The sequence below is a fragment of the Chiloscyllium plagiosum genome, chromosome 18 (genome assembly GCF_004010195.1).
Source record: "Chiloscyllium plagiosum isolate BGI_BamShark_2017 chromosome 18, ASM401019v2, whole genome shotgun sequence".
NCBI classification, from domain to species: domain Eukaryota; kingdom Metazoa; phylum Chordata; class Chondrichthyes; order Orectolobiformes; family Hemiscylliidae; genus Chiloscyllium; species Chiloscyllium plagiosum.
This window is the reverse complement of record NC_057727.1, coordinates 52,409,875-52,432,522: the sequence shown is the minus strand read 5'-3', so window position 1 is coordinate 52,432,522 and position 22,648 is coordinate 52,409,875. Positions and strand designations below refer to the sequence as shown.

Here is a 22,648-nt window from a genome sequence, read left to right as displayed (position 1 = left end):
TTCCTGGACATTGTAGGGGATGGGGTACATCATCAAAGATAAAGATGATAACTGGCATTATTTTGATTTCGTAAATTTCCATTCATCTTTTGTACATTTGCATGAACTGCTAGTTTGCAATTGTGTTGCCACAACAGGGGCTGGTTAACATTATTTTAGGTTTAAAAGAGTAGAAAGAAAGTTTATGTGTGATGTTGACCAGCATAATAGTGACTTTTAGGAGCTAGTTGGTACCAAAGGAGCTGGGGAGTATCATCAAACATGATGATGGCAATTTGATAGAAACTCATCTAAATTCAATTACAATTCTGTAAGTTTCCATTGACTTTTGTCATAGTATTCCACCAAAGGTTGTTCAACTTGGTTAGGTATTTTTGAATCATAGAATCCCTACAGTGTTGAAACAGACTATTCGGCCCATCAAGTCCACAGTGATCCTCTGAAGACCATCCCACCCAGACCCACCATCCCCTGTAACCCCGCATTTCCCATGGCTAACCTAACTAGTCTGCACAACCCTGGACACTATGTGCAATTTAGCATGGGCACTCCACCTAACCTGCACATCTTTGGACTGAGAGAGGAAATAGGAAGAATGTATGAACTCCACATAGGTTCAATCCCAGCCTTGGGCGACAGTCTGTGAGGTGCTGTGAGGCAGCGGTGCTAACCACTGTGCTCCCTGATAGACCAGGAGAAGCATTTTGTGTTGTATTGATTAGCTGTTATGATTAGGTAATGCCTTTCAGACACTATGCTACTATGTCACAACTTTATTATGTCATTAAAATTGCTTTATATTCTGTACAAAATATCCACTTCTTGTCATAACTAAATTCAACCATTTACCAGCTATTTGCCTGACATAGTTTTAACAGTTCTAATGGAGAGAGGTAAATTTTCAGGTTTCGGTTACTATGGCAACCTTAGTGGCAAGTTGCCTTAAGGAGTCAGAATGAGTGGAATTTGTGATTAATTTCATAATCTCTGGAATGCACACTCATTCCAGAAGCAGGAGACTTTGCTGTGGATGATAAGCAAACACTTAATGTTATTACTTTCAACAATCACAGCTTTTACTTTAGCAATTGCAATGAAAACAAAGCAGTAGATGACCTGTCAGTAACGCACTTTAGTATTGCTGAAATAAGAGACCACACAGGATCAGAAAATTGGCTTTAGGTTGGGATTTCTCATTGAAACTTAGTAATATTGCAATCATAACTTAAAAACATATGGAAGTAGTGGGGGGAGTGTTGGAATGACATAGAACAAAAGGCGGTGGGGATGTTGGATGAGTGTTGCTGAGATTAGATTGTGCAGATGAACAATTTGATAATGCTGGAGCTTATTGTGTGCATTATTTTCTGATAATGTGTTGCATTGATGAATAGCAATTTTGCAAGCCAGGTGTGAACATACACTAACAGTAAAATGTAGTGCTCCTCCTGGAAGTGAAGTGAATAAGGAGTTAGAGAAGATTCGTGATTGTGGAACCTAGCATTGACTATTCCTTCCACAATTAAGTGCAGGCAGGAAGGATCAAAAATGCCCTTCCTAACTGGAGCCAAATGGAGGCTATGGTGTCTACATAATGGTGACTGATAGGACTCATTCCTAACAATGTTTGTCTTCAGGTGAATGGCAGGAAGGAGCTACACCAGATTTAGGTAGGTAGGAGGTTGGGCTCCCTCCCTGTTACGCAGTCTGTGACCAATGGATGATTAGTAAACCTCTGAGTAGCAGGCAGATCTCAGAGGTAGGAAATCATCCTGGCAGGGCAGGCAACCCGGAAACAACAGTAAACAGTGGATTTGGATTTCTTCCCATCAGTCACTCCAGAAATGCTTAGAGTGAGATGGATATGAACTAGTGCCATGGCATTCCACCCAAAAACTCTGGGATTTTCTGTGTTGAAAACTGTCATACTAGACAATAGTTGCTCTACTACTTCAAACTGTGGTATTGATTAAGAAAAATGTGGAAACCTGAATTATTCACATTCCAATACCTTGTTCTTTAAGATCTTGCTAGAAAGACAAAGTTCTGTATTTGAAAGTTGCAAAGGTTAAATTTCAACATTGTGAAAAGTGATTGCAATATTCTCTAATAATGGATTCAGTAAAATTATAGTGGAGTGAAGGTTAATGCACAGCTGCTCAAGTAGCAACAGTCTGCAATACAGAAAGTATTTCTATATGTCTCTGGAGTCAATGTTCGGAATACTTTGCAATATGGAAAGCTTAGGTAGCCAGTACACATAAGAAAATATGTATCTTTCACTTGGTATGATATTGAATAATGTTCAAAATATTACACAATAGAAAACCTGCTTACAATAAATTCATTGAAAAAGGTGACAGATGAACTGCAGAAATAGGACACCTTATTTACAGATCCATACAAAATGTAAAACACTATATAGTTGAATGGACCCCTTTAACAAATGAAAGCTTGTTCAAGAAAGGGTATCATATATCTTCATTGGGCTCTGTTTCTTTGCTAGCACAGCATGACAACCAAGTTATGTGACCGAAGTATGTTAAACAAGCTACACCAGACACTTTGATGAGGCTATGTTTTACCTCACTGATGAATTTTAAATACAATTCCGAATGGTATGAAGATTAGGTTTCCTTGATTTAAAACAAGTCTGTCTGTTAGGAGCATACTGTCAGACATACTCCAAAACCAGCCTTTGAAAACTCCACATGGCATTTATAAGAAAAGGCATTAGTGAAACTGCCACAGCTTCAAGTGATACATTTTTAACAGTATTTCCTTTTGCGTGACACCTTTCAAGCTCCTTTTATATATTGTAAGGTCTTAACTGGTCATGTGAAGAACATGTGACCATAATATCTTTAGTCATTATTTGGATCTTTGATTAAATTATCAGTATAAAATATATTTTGTATTGTTGAGTTTATTTTTGGCAAATTTATCATCACGAAAAGGCAATGGCTGAGAGAGCAGTTAGCTTAGTTGGCTAGATGATGTGAGTGCACTGCAGAATATAGTCAAAAGTCACACGACACCAAGTCATAGTCCAAGCTTTATTTGAAATCACAAGCTTTCAGAGTGCTTCCCCTTTGTTAGGTGACTTCTAATCATGTCCACCCCAGTCCAACATCAGCACATGCACATCATGGCAGAATATAGTCAACAGCACTGTTCTGGCTGTCATTTTGTATGGAGCCCTGGTCTAGCTGCCATAGTTCATAGAGATCTGCCTCTTCACGTTACTCCATGGGTGTGGAATGGTTACATTCAAGCAACACGTAGCTAATTATCTCTTTCTAATGAAGAGAGATGCCGGTAGTCCTTTGTGAACTATGTCTCTTTTCCTTATCATCTGTTACTAAGAATGGCTATGTATCAATAAACATTTCAGTCAATAGATAGTGCCTTGTTGGATTAATTAGATGTTTTACAGATGAAAGGACTGTAAAAAAGGAAATTATGCGCAAGTGCATTTGTAAAATTAGTACTGAAAAATAACAGAATCCTTTTCATACCCTTAAAATGCTATCTTGTCATTCAAGAGACATTTTCTCAAACACTTTGCTAGTATTAAGTGAACAACATGAAGCTCAAAGTCGTCCAGAAATTTGTACAATGTGCTTGTACTGGAATTGTAATTAGAAATCTTACCACCCGTTGCTCCAAGTCTTGAAATTATCGGCTTCATGATGATTTATGTTCAATTATGTATTCTGAGGCAGAGACTGATCACATAGTAACAGCTCTGTTCATTGGTCTGTTGGAGCAGTGGATGCAGTACTTCCTCTTGTTAAATCTTCACATTATTCTCCCTATTTTTGAAAGACAGGATTTCTTGTGAGCTGAGGAAGTTTCATATGTTGTCTAGACATGTACAAAAAGCTCCTTTTCATTAACTGGCCTATTTAGCCAGTACAGCCAAGTAGACCACAACCCTCCCAGACTCAATGATTCATTTGTGTTTGGATAATTCATAAAATAATTATAAAAAAATGGGTGTTAGGATCTGAAAGAGTTAATATTGAGAAATGCCTCAAGTACAACTCACTAAGATGTTATCATCTAGACTTGGTAGGAGAACAGCAGTATGTTACAACTAAGATCATTAGTGCACTTCTAATCAAGTTAGAACTGACAGCACAGCAGGCTGCTTCACACAGATGATGCACTATATTCGATTCTACTCATCACATTAATGCAGTAGAAATCTGCAAACCCTATTCTGTAGCCACACACAATGTCTGAAAATGATAACAGTATGGAGGGCGAGTCGATCTTGGGCTTAGGCTATAAGAAAGATAAACAAATAGTCCACGGAAAAGTCAACAATTCTTAAAGCAATGGCCTGAAGGTCCAAATTGGATGTTTTTCTTGTCTCAAACAAAGGAGCAATTAATTTAAATTTGTGGATTCAGAGAGTTGGAGGGAGAAGGCAGAGTAGTAAATGTTTTATAGGTGTTTACATCATCATATAACTGGTTAAATAAGGGAAAGAAAGCATGGGTGGGAGGAAATACTCTATTAGGTAATGAATATGAAAGAGTTAATCTGAAGGTTCACCATTCTGATATATTGGGTTGAGTATCAGACAGTTCAGGCAACAGTGTGGTCTCTGATGGAAGCATATATAATCTCCACTTCATTTTTTACAATGGATACTATGCCTAAGGTTCAATTTAGCTTGTAGATAGTTATTGAGATGTAATGAATATAATTATCAAAAACAAAAGTTTTTTGTTGAGATTTATTTCTGACGTATCCTCCCCCACAGACGATGGAACAGCCCTTTAAGACAAGTTTCGGATTGCTGGCAAAGTATGTTCCCAAAGCAAAAATTGATACTCAGGCACTACGACATATGATAACATGGTGGTAGGGCTTCCCATCATTGATGTTATTAATGCAAAATCTTACTTAGCATTCCTCCCTTTCTTATCCTGTTAATGGCCAATTTTCCAACTTAGGCCCATATTCTCAAATTCCCTCCTTAAAACATTTTACTTCCCTCTCTCCTTTTAAAATATTCTAAAGCCCATCACTGTGACCACATTTTCCATCATGACTTTTAATATTTAACTCAGTGAATCCATGCCATTTTGCTTAATGGTGGAAAGGTTGTTGTTAGAAAACAATGAAATTAGTCATTTTTCTTGTGCGACAATTAGTGAGAAAGAAAATGAAGGAAGGTGGAACCTTGCTGCTCTATTCAACAATCACTTTTTCTAAACATTAATGCACTAAACATTTACCACATTAGCCCAGATCCAGCCAGTCGGATAAAAATTGAGCATTGCTGTGACTTTGCCAATTACTGGTAACATCACTGTTGCGATTTTAAACTTTTTGTCTTTACTTTCAAATTTATCATTGGCCTCCTTTCTTTTTTATCTCACAACCTCCACAAGCCCTAGAAAATGTGTAGGATCTCTGTGATCCTCCTCATGTCTACTCTAAGTTATATCACTCCATTGTGTTGGTCCATGCCTTCAGCTGCCTAGATCTTAAGCTCTATAATTTTTTCCCATGACCTCTCCACCACTCTATCGCCTTTCCCCCTTTAAGACACTCCTTAAAATCCTATATTCATGGACAAGCTTTTGATCACCTATCCTAATATCTCCTTATGTGGTTCAATGTTACTTCTGATTTCATAATGATGTGATGATACAATGGCTTTAAGATATTATTTGGTCCTGGTATTTTTTTTAAAGAAAGGTTTTAAGACAGAGACTCTGAGATGTCTATTAAAAACAGTTTGTGAGGTCTTTGGATATTTTTTTAAAGTTGAAACGGTAGAACCAGACTGAATGGATGTGGTCAAGTTCTCACAGAACTAGGACTTTTAGCTCCTTAATATTTCAGTCGCAGGAATTGTGGTTGGGTTTTTTGCTGTATCTTCTTTTTACACTCTGAGTTTTCTTCATATTTTTCCTGCCAGAGTTACATGTCTGGAGAAAGGACCTCCATCCCTAACGCCAACTCACCAACACCATGTCCTACCTCCCCCTTGCCCACAACCCAGCAGGCCAAAATCACTTGCACTGTCTGTGCCCTCAGTGCCTCTGCTGATCCCCCCTCCACTGCCTCCAATCTCATAGTTCCCCAGCCCCATATTGCCCGGTTCTACCTGCTCCCAAGATCCACAAGCCCAACTACCCCAGCCGACTCATTGTCTCAGCATGCTCCTGCCCCATCAAACTCATCTTGTCCTACCTCGACTCTATCCTCTCCCCCTTTGTTCAGGCAATTCACACTTACTTCCACAACACCAATCATGTCCTCCATCTCTTCAGTAATTTCCAGTTCCGGACCCCCAGCACTTTGTCTTCACTATGGATGTGCAGTCCTTATACATGTCCTCACCCCAAAAGGCTGGCTTCCAGGCCTTCCATTTCTTCCTCTCCAATAATCTCATCCAGTCCCCTTCCACAAATACCTTCCTCCACCTCAATGAACTGGTCCTCACCCTTAATAGCTTGTCCTTTAACTCCTCTCATTTCTTCCCATTCCAAGGGTGTGTCCATGGACACTCGGATGGGCTATGCCTGCCTCTTTATCTATGTCAAACTGTCCCTCTGCAATACCTACACAGGCACTGTGGCCCAACTCTTATTCCGTTATATCGATGACTGCATTGGAGCAGCATGCCGCACCCATGACTTCACCCATAACTTCCACCCCACCCTAAAATTCACTTGGTTCATCATGGACCCCTCCCTCCCCTTTCTTGATTTCTCAATTTCCATTTCCAGTCACAGTCTGCAGACAGACGTTTACCAAAAATACACAGATGCCTCCCACCCAGTATCCTGCAAGAACTCCATCCCATTTCATCCAATTCCTCCACCTCTGCTGCATCTGCTCAGATGAGGACATATTCCCCACTCCCAAGCAGCCCAGGTATCCACCTATTTTCAAACAATTTGCTTTTTCCCCCTCTGTCATCCAGAGAACCCTCCACTGCACCACCTCCATTCCCCGTAGGGTGCAGCTCCCCCTACACCCACCCCCAATCCTGAAGAAGGGTTACACCGAAACATTGACTTCTCCACCTCCTGATGCTGCCTGGCTCACTGTGTTCTTCCAGCCTCCTGCTTGCCTACCTTGAGTTACATGTGGGACCTTTGCCTTTTGCAAGGAGTGTGTTTAGAGGATGTTACTATACTGGAACAGTTACTGTCTAGTAGCTAACTAATTCGTTATTCTGTTAAGCTTTCCAGTAGAGTTACAGCTAAGCCAATTCTTTTCATTATTTTTTTCTTTTGTTGTATTTTAACTGGTGGATGAATAAAGTGCGTGTTGCTTCAACTGTGGTAGTTTGACCAATCAAATTGCATCTGGAATGCAGCACCTTACACTTACTTTTAAAATAAGAAAACGATAGGATCTAGACTATCTTTCTAATATATTTTGAGGGGGTCTGGTTCACATCTTTATGAAGTGCCTTGGTTTGTTTTGATACATTAAATATATTATATATATTTTATACATATACAAATTTATTGTTAATGTTGTTGATTTGTCCAAACTTGTATTGGGATAATGTCAGGTGTGAGTAGCTCACTTCTGGTGAATTTTTTTTGTCTTTTTAACCTCTTCAAATTTAGTGAGAGAGGACAAACCAAAACATTTCAATCTAATTGCCCTAAAAATGAATGGTCTTCCTCCTTTCAGAAGTCCATTCCTCACTGCCAGAAACATGACTGGCTTCTTGAATTGGGTTGCACTGTGTGATCTATTCATGAAATGGTCCATTATGCAGCATTTTCCATGGCAAGTATGGTGAACAACCAGTTGGCCAAATATTACATGTCAGGATAGACAATTAAAAATATATTATTTTCTACCATTGCTCACCCACATCCTGCCAATCTTTGCAAACTGGTCATTTTATTCTAGCGTCCCTAAAAGCTTTTATTTTATTATTTCTGAAGATTGATTATGCTGATTCTGTTGCTGATTACACACTCCCATCACTAAAGTGAAAAATGAAAGCAATTTACAGATAAGAGTAAATGGCTATTGCTATTAAATTGCATTTATCTCTACTGATATGAATTATCTCTTTTAATCAAAGGCTGTGTCATTCACATAAAATTTTAGCATAAGGTTCATGCGATCGTAAAGAATATTTTAATCTCCCAGACGTTTATAATAATAGAAATAAATAAATGAATTTAGATTTGATAGGATGGGTACATTGTTCTTTAAACCTTCTCATACCAATTCAAAGTAAATTAAGAATATTCTAAGTTTGGAGAGTATCAATGGCAGTTCGATTATCGTTTCTATTAATTGTACCTACCTCTTTACAACAAAACACAGGATCTGATTGACATGGATACATTTAACAAAATGACCAAACAGGTCTGCCTGTCTTCACCTCTTCTCCACTTCACCACCACAGTATAATCCAGATTCATAACTGGTAAGAGTCAGATGGGTGGTGCATTTGAAGGGTCAAAGTGGGAAAAGGGCGGTGCTATAAGGGTCAAAGTTTAACTTTCTCCAGGTCTTAAGATGTACAATGCCCAGACGTACAGTTGTAATGCATTGTGATTCAATTTTGTAAATTCTATCAAGCAAGTGGCTTAAAGAATGCTTCGAAAATCTTATGAGAGCTTAAAGTCAAGTGCATGCAAACTGAATCAACCATGATCATAATGGACTGGTGATGGATTGGTGGTAACAAAGGCCATCTGCCTACCAACAGATTTATGATTGGTTCCCTTGTGATGCCATTGGACACCTAAAAGGAAGAAGCTGTCTTTTTCTATGCAGTAAGAAAACACCTTAAGGCTAAATGAAACCCGATTTTATTTCCCTCATCAGTTGCTGTAAGCTATGACTTTTAACCGATACGTCAGAGACATTCTCAAGAAGGGTCAGTGGACCCCGAAATATTAGGTCTGATTTCTCTCCACAGATGTTGTAGGACCTGCTGAGTTTTTCCAGCAATTTCAGTTCTTGTTTTTGAAGTCAGAAACATTATTAGTGATGAACCAGTTGCTCTGTGCCTCCTGCAAACTAGTTAAAATACTTGGGGAATGAATATTGAGAAGAAGCATATCCTGACAACTCAAAAACATCATGTCAATGAAGCCTTTGGACAGGGACTGTTGAACTGCCTTCTCAGACTTCCTCTTTGCTCATCCAGTTTATTTTGTGTCTGTCTGTATCTACCTGTATCAGTGTGTAGAGAGCTTTTTACAAGGAGGTTAGAATTTTAACAAGCAGATTGAAATGTCAATGGTGCATAATTCTTTATCTGTATCTATTTGTTAAGGACAGTTATTTTAATCAACCTGTTCAGACATATTAAGATGCATCTTTGGGTTAGGTGCTACTTAAATCCAGACCTTCTGGCCTAAAAGGATTGACAACTTGCTCAGACAAGTTTTGCAAAGTTCTAGGATATTTAGGAGAACTCAGGCCCTCCTACAACAGAGCAGGGACACTGCCATTTCACCACAAGACCCTTCAAGAAAGTGCACGGTTTTTGCATGCAATTGTTGAACTTTTGAAGTAGAGGAGTAGTGTTAGACTGGAGTGGACAAAGTTAAAAATCACACAACACCAGGTTATAGTCCAACAGGTTTATTTGGAAGCACTAGCTTTCAGAGCACTGCTCCTTCATCAGGTAGTTGTCTAGTGCTTCCAAATAAACCTGTTGGACTTTAACCTGGTGTTGTGTGATTTTTAACTTTGAACTTTCGAACTCAGAGGTACTTGGAGAAATGTGGAGCAGTTGTGATTTGAACCAGGCTTGTCCCTGATGTAGGGACATTATCACTTCACCACAAGAGCCCTCAAAATTATTTTCAATCAATTTGTTCAGATACGCTTTCAGGCCATGGGTAGGGTAGAATAGTAACTGTAGGGAAATGCATCAACATGGCTTAGCCAGTCAGAGTTCCACTTTAATTAGTAATATGATAAAATTACTCTCCTACGAACCTGACCTTGAGAATTTTTTAAAACAGTAGGGTAGAATAGTAACTGTAGGGAAATGCATCAACATGGCTTAGCCAGTCAGAGTTCCACTTTAATTAGTAATATGATAAAATTTTGATTGAACAATATAACAAATGCAGGTGAGTATAAATTAAACAAAAGTAAATTGGAGACATCATGCTTGATTACACCCAGCCAAAGATCACATACTTTTAAGGAAATATTATTTTAAAAATTGCAATTTATTGCTGAAGCATTTACTTCATAATTTTTGTGTGTATCGTTTCAATTTAGCACTACATGTTTCAATAAAGCAAGTTGAAAACAATTAGCATGAAACAGTACCAGACACGAAAACTACCTCAGCTGTGTCAGTCTGTGAAAGTTTGTGTGAGCAACTTAAGGAATTTATTACACATGTGACTTAACACATTAATTTGTTAGATAAAAAACACTTTCTCAGTCAAGCACTCCCAATCAGCAGTTATTTGGCAATCAAGGGCTTGAAGGCCCCAGTTTTGCTCACATGGAAAATCACAGACTGTCTGCCTGCAATCTCCCAACCAGGGACCTCTGAAAACATTGTACTACACTCTTCCAGCTATACCAGTTGAGGGAAGTCAGCTCAATACAGATCAGATGGAAAATTAAAATGCCTCTAAGCATTATCCATTGATATTTCATAAACAATGAGAATGCAAGTACAATCAAAGGGACAAGATTAGATTAAATTAGATTAGATTCCCTACAGTGTAGAAACAGGCCCTTCAGCCCAATAAGTCCACACTGACCCTCCACAGAGTGACCCACCAAGACTCATTTCCCGACATTTACCCCTGACTAATGCACCTAATACTGTGGGCAATTTAGCAGAGCCAATTCACCTGACCTAGACATTTTTTGGAATGTGGGAGGAAACCCACGCTGACACGAGGAGAGTATGCAAACTCCACACAGACAGTCACCCGAGGCGGGAACCAAACCTGGGTCCCTGGTGCTGTGAGGCAGCCTTGCTAACCACGGAGCCACCGTAACAGGTCAAGCTGTAATAAGTAGCAGCCTCGTACTGCAATTGTACTCAGAAGTTATGCCCTTTCAAATTTTTTTCATGACTGATCACTCAACCTTGTTTTCTTGAGAAAGCCAAACCTAATTTCAAATTTAAAACTGGGCTTCTTCCCAACCAATACCACTGTAGATCAAGAACAGATTTATTTATTTATTAGCACAAAATATTTCAAGCTGCATCCTACATGTTGTTTTCTTGCCTATGCACAATTGCCACAGCTAACAGATAGCTACAGGCACCTCATGGTCTCTGGTTCAGTGTATGGATTTTTTTGAAGTTGATTGCTGCCATTAATCCTTCCTTGTCTGGTCTTTATCAAAGACCTATCCAATGATCAGTGGTTGGAAATACACTAACATAGAGACTTTAGAAAAGGCATTGTTCTTAGTTAGCAAGGTGGCTCACTGCATGATAATCGCAAGCACAACTATTCTACAGATCAGGTACAATTAGTTGCACTCACCAATTATTATCTGCTCCTAATAAAGGGTGATATGGAGCTCACTGTCTTCACCACAACTTATATGTGACATCAACTGAATGGATGCAGATAATGCACCTTCAACATTGCCTCTTTCAGAACCATTACCTTGAACAACATCCCAGAATCTTTGGGGACAATGCGGTCTATTATTTGCAACCTGAAAAATGTTGAGCTTTCTATCACAATACTGTGAAATTCAGTGAGATCCAATGTAAACTCTGAAGTAGATGTTAACTTTAAGAAGAATAAAAGTTTTATTTCCACCGTGCTTGGGGTTTTTAAGATGCTATTCTTTGGATAAACCTAAAGCTTGGCTTAGCATGTCCAAGTTATGTGGGTATGTAGGTGTCCTTAAGCCTGACAACAGCAATTTAGATATTGTTGTGAAAAAAAAAGCGATAGTTTAGTTTTGTTGCCTGAATGGGGTGCAGCTCCGACAACAATCATGAAGCTTTACATCATCCAGGGCAAAGCAACCCTCTTGATAGGTATTCCATCCATCACCAACATCATTGACACACAGTCAGAGCAGTGTGTATCGTCAAAGAGTCCAAGTTTAGTAAAGGTTTATTTCAATTCAGCACAATCCACAGAACTCACACCCAATTAACCCTTAATTAATATCCATAAATTATTTGCTAATTCCACTAACTCTCAGGATCTCTTTCAGGCATTGTTAGATGGTAACATGTCCCTTTTACAAGTTGCATTGTATTAACTCACCAAAGGTCTTCCAGCAGTACATTCCAAACCTGCAGACTTTACCACCTGGAAGAGAAGGACAGTAGATGCATAGGAATACCACCACTGTAAGTTCCCCTCCAATCCACACACTGTTCTGTCTTGGAACTATATAGCCATCATTGTTCCAGTTTGAAAATCATGGGACTCCCTTCCTAATAGCACTGCTGGTGCCCCTTTGTATCCAGGGTGCTTATGGGTAGGTAGTAAATGCTGCCACCTAGTGATGAACGAATGAAGAGAATAAAATTATGGCATGGAAACAGGCCCTTCGGCCCAAATAGGTTCATGCTGACTATGGTATCACTTAACCACTAACTTTTACAATGTAGTGATAGAACAAGAGCACAATAAAATTGTCAGAATAGAACTTGCCTGGCATTTTCTATCATGGATTTGGTAATTTGATGTTGATTGTTTTCGGAACTTGTTTCTTCAATCCTGCAGATAAAAATTATTTAAGTACCTGTACTAGTTTTCTTTGTTAAAGTTGGACAAAAAAGTAGTACTGGAGATCTAAGCAGCATTTTTAGTAAATCTCAAATAGTTGCTTGCTGTAAAAGCTGATGGGAAGAGATTCAGGCTGTGACAAACCACAACCAGAAGAGAGAGAACGTGCCCAGATACATATAGTCATAAAGTCATAAAGGTACACAGTACAGAAAAAGGCCCTTCAGCCCATCAATTATATACTGGCCAAAAACAAGCGCCTAACTATTTTGATCCTGGTTTTCAGCAGTTGACGCGTAGCCTTGACATCACAAGCATACATCTAAATACTTCCTAAATTATGAGGGCTTCTGCTCTACCTCCCTTCTAGGCTGTGAGTTCCAGATTCCCTTAACCCTCTGGGTGTTAAAATGTTTCTTCACATTCTCTCTCAACTTTCTTCCCCTTAACTTAAATCTTTGCTGTGTGGTCATTGAACCTTCTACTAAGGGAAACAGATTCTTCCTGTCTAAACCCCTCATAATTTTATATGATTCAATTAAGTCCCCCTACCTTAGTCTCTTCTGCTCCAAGGAAAACAGCCCCAGTCTACTCGATCTCTCTGCATAACTGAAGATCTCCAACCCAGAAAGCATCCTGGTAAATTTCCTCTGTACCCGCTTGAGTACAATCACATCCTTCCTAAAATGTGGATTCCAGAACTACACATAATATTTTAGCTGTGGCTTAACCAATATTTTGTACAGTTCCAACATCACCTCCCTGCTTTTAATCCCTGGACATCGACTAATAAAAGAAAGTATTCCATATACCTTCTTAATGTATGGGTTTCTAGCCGCTGCTCCAGTTTACTCCCACAGTCCAAAGCTGTAATTGAGGTAGAAAGCACTTTGATCATTGGGAAATTAACATCATTCCAAATGTGGTATGCAGGTTCAACAGAAGGATATGAAAACGAAATGTGGAGAGGAATCATGGCTGCACTTGGAAGGGAGATATCCTGGTCAGGTATTAATGAAGGTTATTGAACAACAGCTCTGTGTGACCACCCAACCTAATCTATCTCCAAAGAATCCAAGCAACTGAAATATGAGTGTACGTTAGCAGATATTTGTATCAGTACTTTTTACATGAATTGATTTATAAGCCGCAGGATTTAGAAGTATTGCTTGTAATGCAAGTAAGTGTACATTGAGTCACAGATTGCCACAGCAGACCTCCAAACCAAAAGAGTTAAGTAGCATTCCCATAGATTGGGATGGCCTACTGTTGTACCAACACTTAAATATTAATAGACTCAAACACTAAATCAGATTAAAATAATAATTAATTTCAATATTAAACTTTACAGTTCAAAACAAAAGTGAGGACTTTATTTGGATAACTCTTAAGAAATAGAAAACTGAAAATGTAATATTACAAATCTCTTTCCCATTACATGGAATTTTCAATAGTAGTTGTTGGTTGAGACATCAATTGAACAATGGGCGGCACGGTGGCACAGTGGTTAGCACTGCTGCCTCACAGCGCCAGAGACCCGGGTTCAATTCCCGCCTCAGGCGACCGACTGTGTGGAGTTTGCACATTCTCCCTGTGTCTGCGTGGGTTTCCTACGGGTGCTCTGGTTTCCTCCCACAGTCCAAAAATGTGCAGGTTAGGTGAATTGGCCACGCTAAATTGTCTGTAGTGTTAGGTGCAGGGGTAAACGTAGGGGAATGGGTCTGGGTGGGGGAGGGTCGGTGTGGACTTGTTGGGCCGAAGGGCCTGTTTCCACACTGTAAGTAATCTAATCTAAGATTACAACCCAAACACTTTGCTTGTCCTCAAATCAGTGAGCAATAAGAATTTAAAAGGTAAATCAATCGCACATTCTGTGATTTAGTTAAATCACAGTTTATCTGCATCTTAATCCCATTTTGCAACTATCTTGTCTGATTGCCTAATAAATGTCTATCAATCTTAAAATAGAAATGTTCAACTGAAGTATGGCCTCAAAAAAGTTTTTGGGAGCTTTTCCCAACATCACTAATCCTTACGTGAAGAAGAGGTTCTACATGTTGCCCTTAAGAGTCCAGCTCTCATTTGAAAGTTGCACCTTCTTTTCCTGGACTCCATCAGTGGACAATACAGTTTATTTCTATCAAATCTTTCACCATCTTAAACATTTTAATTCAATCATTGTTTAATCTTCTTTATTCAAGGGAATATAAGCTTAGTCCATGTCACCTGTCCTCATTATTTTACCCGGTTCATCTGTTACCATTCTGGGAAAACTATGCAGACTCTGTGGGGTTTAATGCTGAAGTGTTGTTCAGAAACATTTCTGTAAAATCAAGAGGCAGCCCATGTTTTAGTTGTTTCTTTCAAAAATAATAGTAACATTACTCAATATTATTGAATTGTCTCGAGGAGTCAACCTTCTGAATGGACATCTCAAATTTCAAATTTAATGTTGATCTTGCTCTTTGTGCAATTGTGTAACATTATATTCTTCACTCTGTTCTTTTACCCTAATGCACTTTGCGTGGTATGATCTGCCTGTACTGCACGTAAAACAAAACTTTTCACTGTATCTAGGTATATGTGACAATAATAAATCAAAACGAATATTACAGGAGTTGACACTGCTCTGTAGTATGAGGTAAAAACAATGACTGCAGATGCTGGAAACCAGATTCTGGATTAGTGGTGCTGGAAGAGCACAGCAGTTCAGGCAGCATCCAAGGAGCTTCGAAATCGACGTTTCGGGCAAAAGCCCTTCATTCCTGATGAAGGGCTTTTGCCCGAAACGTCGATTTCGAAGCTCCTTGGATGCTGCCTGAACTGCTGTGCTCTTCCAGCACCACTAGTCCAGAATCTGTAGTATGAACTGTACATCTGTCTCGATCAATTAGGTGAGGTTTTCACTTATAAGTTAAAATCAAGGAACAAAGCAAAGCTCTAACAATGAAAGAATTTATACCTATGTGAAATTATATGTAATAAAGATTTTCTTATGTAGACTTGTGTGACTTGCTGCTCCTTTCTGTAATGAAACATGCCTCATATCAAGCAATTGTCAACCTGTGGCCAAATATTCCTATTTAGAAATGGAGGTTTTTCTCTTATGTCACTAGATACCAAAGTAACACAAATTTGAATGCAGGGAATTTTTAAAAAAATTGAATGATAACATTTTGGAAGGAAAAGTTTTGAATTATGGATGCTTATTACTTTTTGTCAAGATACATAAATACACATTATATATCAATCTATATTTATGTATACAGGTTTCAGATCCCTCAAAAATAGCTCAAAGCACACAACAAAACTTCACTAATTTTGAATGATTGATGGGTTTGGCTGAGGGAGGAATGCTGACCAGGAAAATTGTTCTTTCAAATCTGCATGAATTACCAGAACATCTGGCATGTTTTTGGGTTCTGCCAGGGTTACTCAGCTCCAGACCTCACTATAGCCTCGGTCCAAACATGGACAAAGGAGCTGAATTCTAGAGGTGAGGTGAGAGTGACAGCCCTTGACATCAAGGCTGCATCCAACTGAGTGTGGCATCAAAGAGCCCTAACAAAACTGGAAACAATGGGTTTCAGGGGTCAAACTCTCTAGTGGTTGGAGTCCTACCTGACACATAGGAAGATGGTCATGGTTGTTGAGAGTCAGTTATCTCAGCTACAGGACATCTCTGCAGCAGTTCCTTAGGGGAGTATCCTGACCCAATCATCTTCAGCTACTTCATCAATTACCTTCCCTCCATCATAAGGTCAGAAGTGGGGATATTCACCAATGACTGCACACTGTTCAACATCATTACTAACTCCTCAGATACTGAAGCATTTTCAAATGCTTCAACTAGATCTGAACAATATCCAGGAATAAGAGACAATCTAACTACCGCCTCATGGTATTCAACGGTGTGACCATCACCGATTCCCCTACTATCAATATCCAAGGGGTTATCATTGACCAGAAACTCAACTGGATTCATCACATAAACACAGTGGCTACAAGAGCAGGTCAGAAACTAGGAATACTGCAGTGAGTTACTCACCTCCTGAATCATCAAATCCTGTCCACCATCTACAAGGCCCAGGTAAGGAGTGTGGTGGAATACTCCCCCTTTGTCTGGATGAGTGCAGCAACAACACTCAAGAAGCTTAACATCATCCAGGTGAAAGCAGCCCACTTGACTGGCACCACATCCACAAGCTCCACTCCCTCTACACCGACACTCAGCTGCAGCAGTGTGTACTATCTTCAAGATGCACTGCAGAAAGTCACCAAAGGATCTCAGACAACACCTTCCAAACCACAACCACTTCCATCTAGAAGGACAAGGACAGCAGGTATATGGGAACACCACCACCGTCAAGTTCCCCTCCATTCTGATTTGGAAACATATCACCATTCCTTCACTGTCACTGGGTCAAAATCCTGGAATTCCCTCCCTAATGGCATTGTGGGTCAACCCACAACAGATGGACTGCAGCGGCTCAAGAAAGCAGCTCACCAACACCTTCTCAAGGGCAACTAGGGAGAGGCAATAAATGCTGGCCACCAGTGATACGCACATCCCACAAAATGAAGAATTGTAAACCACCAGACAATACACCATTTGTAAATTTAGAAAATGATGTTAAGTCTTGATTTGAACACGAGTGAACCAAACTGATTCTCTGATAATTCCATGGAATGTAAAGTATTGCTGTATTATGTTATGAGATCCTGTGGTGGAGCTGAGTAGACCTGGCTTACTTACACATCAAGTAACAATAGACAAAACAGAGAGACCAGCAGCCTTCAAGAGTGAGCATACTTATAATATCTTTCAAAATAAAATGATGGAAGCAACACTCTTCAACTTTAATTATTTAACAGCTGTAAACCTAAACAAACACGGAAATTTTATTTGTTAGTTTGCATCACTTATGAAAATAAAGATTCATAACTGTACAGCACAATTTTTTATGATCTATGTTTTATAGCCAGTGAAGTATTTTTGTCATATAACAGCTGTTATAGAGTCATTGAGGTTTATAGAATGAAAACAGGCAGTTTGGTCCATCTTGTTCATTACTCTCAGTTTTCACAATTAAGCTAGCCTAATTTGCCTGCATTTGGTCCATATCCCTCCATACCTATTCTATCCATGTAGCTGTTCAAATGTTTCTTAAATTACAAAAGTGTACTTGCTACCCCCACAACCTCTGGCAGCCTATTTCAGACACTCACTACCCTCTGTGTGAAAACAATTGTCCTTCTTGGCCTTTTTGTGTCCGTCCTCTCTCGATTTAAACCTACACTATCTAGTTTTCTCCACCATGGAGAAAAGTTGTTGGCTATCTACCTTTTGCTCTGCCTCTCATGATTTTATGAACCTCTATAAGGTAACCTCTCAGTCTCCTATGCTCCAGAGAAATAAGTCCCAGCCTGTCCAGCCTCTCCTTATAACTCCTTATAACTCAAACTCAGGAAACATAGCAATCAATTTGTGCATGTAAAGCTCTCCAGGCTGTAATATATTACTGACCAGATCATCTTTATAAAGTTTTTTAACTAAGTTCTGTTCCATTCAAAGACACATTGCTATCTCTCTGACCATGAAAATGTCTCAGATGTTATGAAGTTGTTATATTTGCAATGTGGACACAATAGATTTGTTACAGAAAGTAACATTTATGATTATATTTTTTTTATTCATTTGTGAGATGTGGGCATTGCTGGCTGGTCAGCATTTATTGTCTGTCCCTAGTTGCCTCTAAGAAGGTGGTGGTGAGTTGCCTTCTTGAACCACTGCAGTCCACCTGCTGTGGGTTAAACTATAATGCTATTAGGAAAGGAATTCTAGGATTTTGCCCATGCAACAGGGAAGGAGCGACGATATGTTTCCAAGTCAGGATGGTGAGTGACTTGGAGGGGCACTTGAAGGTGGTGATGTTCTTGTGTGTCTGTTGTCTTTGTCCTTCTAGATGGAAGTTATTATGGGGTTAGAAGGTGCTGTCTGAGGATCATTGGTGAATATCTGCAGTGCATATTGTAGATAGTGTGCACTGCTACTACATGACGGTGGTGGAAGGAATGGGTGCTTATAGATTTACATCCAATCATGTAGCCTGCTTTGTCCTGAATGGTGTCAAACTTATTGTGTGTTGTTGGAGCTGCACCCATCCATGCAAGTGGGGACTCCTGAATTATGCCTTGTCAATAACAGACAGGCTTTGGGGAGTTAGGTGGTGAATTGCTCACTGCAATATTCTTAGCCTCTGATCTTGTAGCCAGTGTGTTTATGTGGCGAGTTCTAGTCAATGGTATTGCCCAAGATATTTATAATGGGGTATTTAGTCATAGTAACACAACTGAATGTCAAGAGGCAGTGGTTAGATTGTCTCTTATTCATGATGGCCATAGGAGAAAGTGAGGATGGCAGATGCTGGAGATCAGAGCTGAAAATGTGTTGCTGGAAAAGCGCAGCAGGTCAGGCAGCATCCCAGGAGCAGGAGAATCGACGTTTCGGATTCCTGAAGAAGGGCTCATGCCCAAAACATCGATTCTCCTGCTCCTGGGATGCTGCCTGACCTGCTGCGCTTTTCCAGCAACACATTTTCAGTTCATGATGGTCATAGCCAGGCATTTGTGTGATGTGTCTGCCCAAGCTTAGATATTGTCTAGATGGTGTTGTATTTGAACTTGGACTGCTTCAGTATCAGAGGAGTCACAAATGTTGCTGAACATTGTGCAATCCTCAGTGAACATCCCCAGTTCTGACCTTATGATGGAGGGAAAGTCATTGCTGAAGCAGTTGAAGATGTTTGGGGCTAGAATATGACCTTGAGGAACTCCTGCAGAGATGCATTGGAGCTGAGATGACCTACCTTCAACAATTAAGGGAGTTCTTATGTATCAGGTATGATTCCAACCACAGGAGAGTTTCCTGCCTGATACCTATTGATTCCAGTTTTGCTAGGGCTCCTTGATGCCACACTCAGCCGGATGTAGCCTTGAGTTCTTGGACTAATGGGGACAGGACCGTGTCGAGGTATGCCGAGATGAGTTCGGTTGGGCAGTAACTGAATGTCAAGAGGCAGTGGTTAGATTGTCTCTTATTCATGATGGTCATAGGAGAAAGTGAGGACAGCAGATGAAGATGTTTGGGGCTAGAATATGACCTTGAGGAACTCCTGCAGAGATGCATTGGAGCTGAGATGACCTACCTTCAACAATTAAGGGAGTTCTTATGTATCAGGTATGATTCCAACCACAGGAGAGTTTCCTGCCTGATACCTATTGATTCCAGTTTTGCTAGGGCTCCTTGATGCCACACTCAGCCGGATGTAGCCTTGATGCCAAGGGCTATCACTCTCACCTCACCTCTGGAATTCAGCTCTTTTGTACATATTTGTACAAGGCTGTAATGAGGTCAGGAGTTGAGTAAGCCCTGGTGGAACCCCAACTGGGTGTCTCTGAGCAGGTTATTGCTGAGTAGGTGCTGCTTGATAGCCCTGTTGATAACACCTTCCATCACTTTACTGATGATTGAGAGTAAATTGATGGGGCAGTGATCGGCCAGGTCGGATTGTCCCACTTTTTATGTACAGGACATACCTGGACAATTTTCCACATTGTCAGGTAGATACCTGTATTCTAACTGTCCTGGAACAACTGGCTAGGGAAGAAGCAAGTTCTGGAGCACAAGTCTTCAGTATCATTGCCGGAATGTTGTCAGGGACCGTAGTCTTTTCAAATCCAGTGTCTCCAACCATTTCTTGATATCATGTGGAGTGGATCGAATCGACTGAAGACTGGTATTCAATGTTGAGGACCACTGGAGGAGGCTGAGATTGATCATCCACTCAGGCTGAAGCTTCAGCCTTATCTTTTGCACTGATATGCTGGGCTGTTCCATCATTAAGGTAGGGTGATTTGTGGACGCCCCTCCTCTAGTGCTTAGTTATCCACCATCATTCACAATTGGATGTGGCAGGTTTGCAGAGCTTAGATCTAATCTATTGGTTGTGGGATCACTTAGCTCTGTCTATCATTTACTGCTTATGCTGTTTCCATACAAGTAGTCCTGTTTGGTGGCTTCACCAGGTTGGAACCTCATTTTTAGGTACGCCTTGTGCTTCTCCTGGCATGCCCTCCTGCAGTCACCATTGAACCAGGGTTGATCCCCTGGTTTGATGGTAATGGTTACAGATTGTACTGGAGTACAATTCTGCTGCTGTTGATGGCCCACATGGCCTCATGGATGCCTAGTCTTGAGTTGCTAGATCTGTTCGAAATCTGCCCCATTTAGCACAGTGATAGTGCTACACAACATGATGGAGTTTATTCTGGCATCTCACGATGGGCACTGGTCACTGTTATTTATACCATCATGGACAGATGCATCTGTCCATGTATTCCACTGTGCTGCCACCTTTGCTGGGTCTGTCCTGCTGGTGGGACAGGACATGTCCAGTGATGGTGATGCTGTTGTCTGTGAGATATGATTCTGTGAGCATGAATATGTCAGGCTGTTGTTTGACTAGTCTATGAGACAGCTCTCCCAATTTTGGGCACTAGCCCCCAGATGTTAGTAAGGGGGACATTGCAGGGTTGACAGGGCTGTTTCTGCAGTTGTCTTTTAACTTAACTGAATATTGTGGCAACAAGAGCTAGTCAAAGATGTTGAATTCTGTGATGAGTAACTTACTCCCAGTCTCCCCAGGTCCTGGCCACTATCTGCACACACAAAGTCAGGAGTATCATGGAACACTGTTCATTTGTTTGGATATGAGTACAACAGCAGTACTCAAGAAATTTTACACAATCAGTGCTCACATCCCCATTGATCAATATTCCAATTTAGCACCTTAAACATTTAATTACTCTAATATCAATACACAGCAGTGTGTACCATAGATAAGATACACCACAACAACTCACTGAGACTGCTTCAACAGCAACTTGCAGACCCCTGACTTGTATCATTGAGAAGGACAAGAGCAGCGTATATATGGGAACATTACCAATGGGCATGTTCCCCTCCAAGCCACACATCATTCCCATTTGAACTATGTCACTATTCCTTCACAAGTCAAAAACTTAGAATCCCTTCTTTACAGCATTGTAAGTGTACCTGCACCAGATGGACTGACAGAGTTCAAGAATGTGGCTCACTATCACAAGGTCAATTAAGGATGACCAACAAAAGCTGACTTGTTATCAAACCTCACATTCATGAAAAAATAAACAAACAAATACTGCCAGTCACCTCCTCGGAAACTGAAAAGTAACAGTTGAAAGTGTGAAGGATCATTTCTTCAGATAGAATTGTTGTTCAGAAACTGTTCAAATCTGATGTTTTTTAAATGCTTCTTCTTCTTTATCTCTCTCACTTAACTCAGTGTTCATTTACGTCTCTTAATTTCATTTCTTTTAATTGATGTTGAATCACCCACTTCGTTCACCCTTCTTCTCAATCCCTTTGCTGTTTCGTTCTCCTGATGCGCCAATTGAAGCAGTTTATAACATTTGGAGAGACCAAAACTTACCTTCACTGACAGTACAATTTCACTTTAACAGCGAGCCTCACCTCATCACACCTCACTTCAAACGTAATGCTTCATCCTCTTCACAGTTTTAATTTACATATGACAGATCAGAATCAACACGGACATCTACTACAAACCGACCGACTCCCACAGCTACCTGGACTACACCTCCTCCCATCCTGCCCCCTGCAAAAACGCCATCCCATTCTCCCAATTCCTTCGACCCCGCCGCATCTGCTCCCAGGAGGACCAGTACAAAATACGTACAACACAGATGGCCCCCTTCTTCAAGGACCGCAATTCCCCCCCCGACGTGGTCGACGGTGCCACCACCACATCTCCTCCACTTCCCGCTCCTCCGCCCTTGAACCCCGCCCCTCCAACCGCCACCAGGACAGAACCCCACTGGCCCCC

General features: G+C 40.3%; 1 long non-coding RNA gene across 3 annotated transcripts in view; it reads right to left on the bottom strand.

Annotated features, from left to right (window-relative positions):
* The window catches only part of LOC122559215, a 159,800-nt gene extending 147,402 nt beyond the window's left edge, over positions 1-12,398 (bottom strand). For all 3 annotated transcript variants that reach the window (XR_006314366.1, XR_006314368.1, XR_006314367.1), the window contains exons 1-2: positions 12,234-12,398; positions 3,655-3,815 (exon numbers count right to left, since the gene is read on the bottom strand). This is a non-coding gene — a long non-coding RNA (uncharacterized LOC122559215). The remainder of the gene's footprint in view (positions 1-3,654; positions 3,816-12,233) is intronic.
* Positions 12,399-22,648: the final 10,250 nt, after the last annotated feature.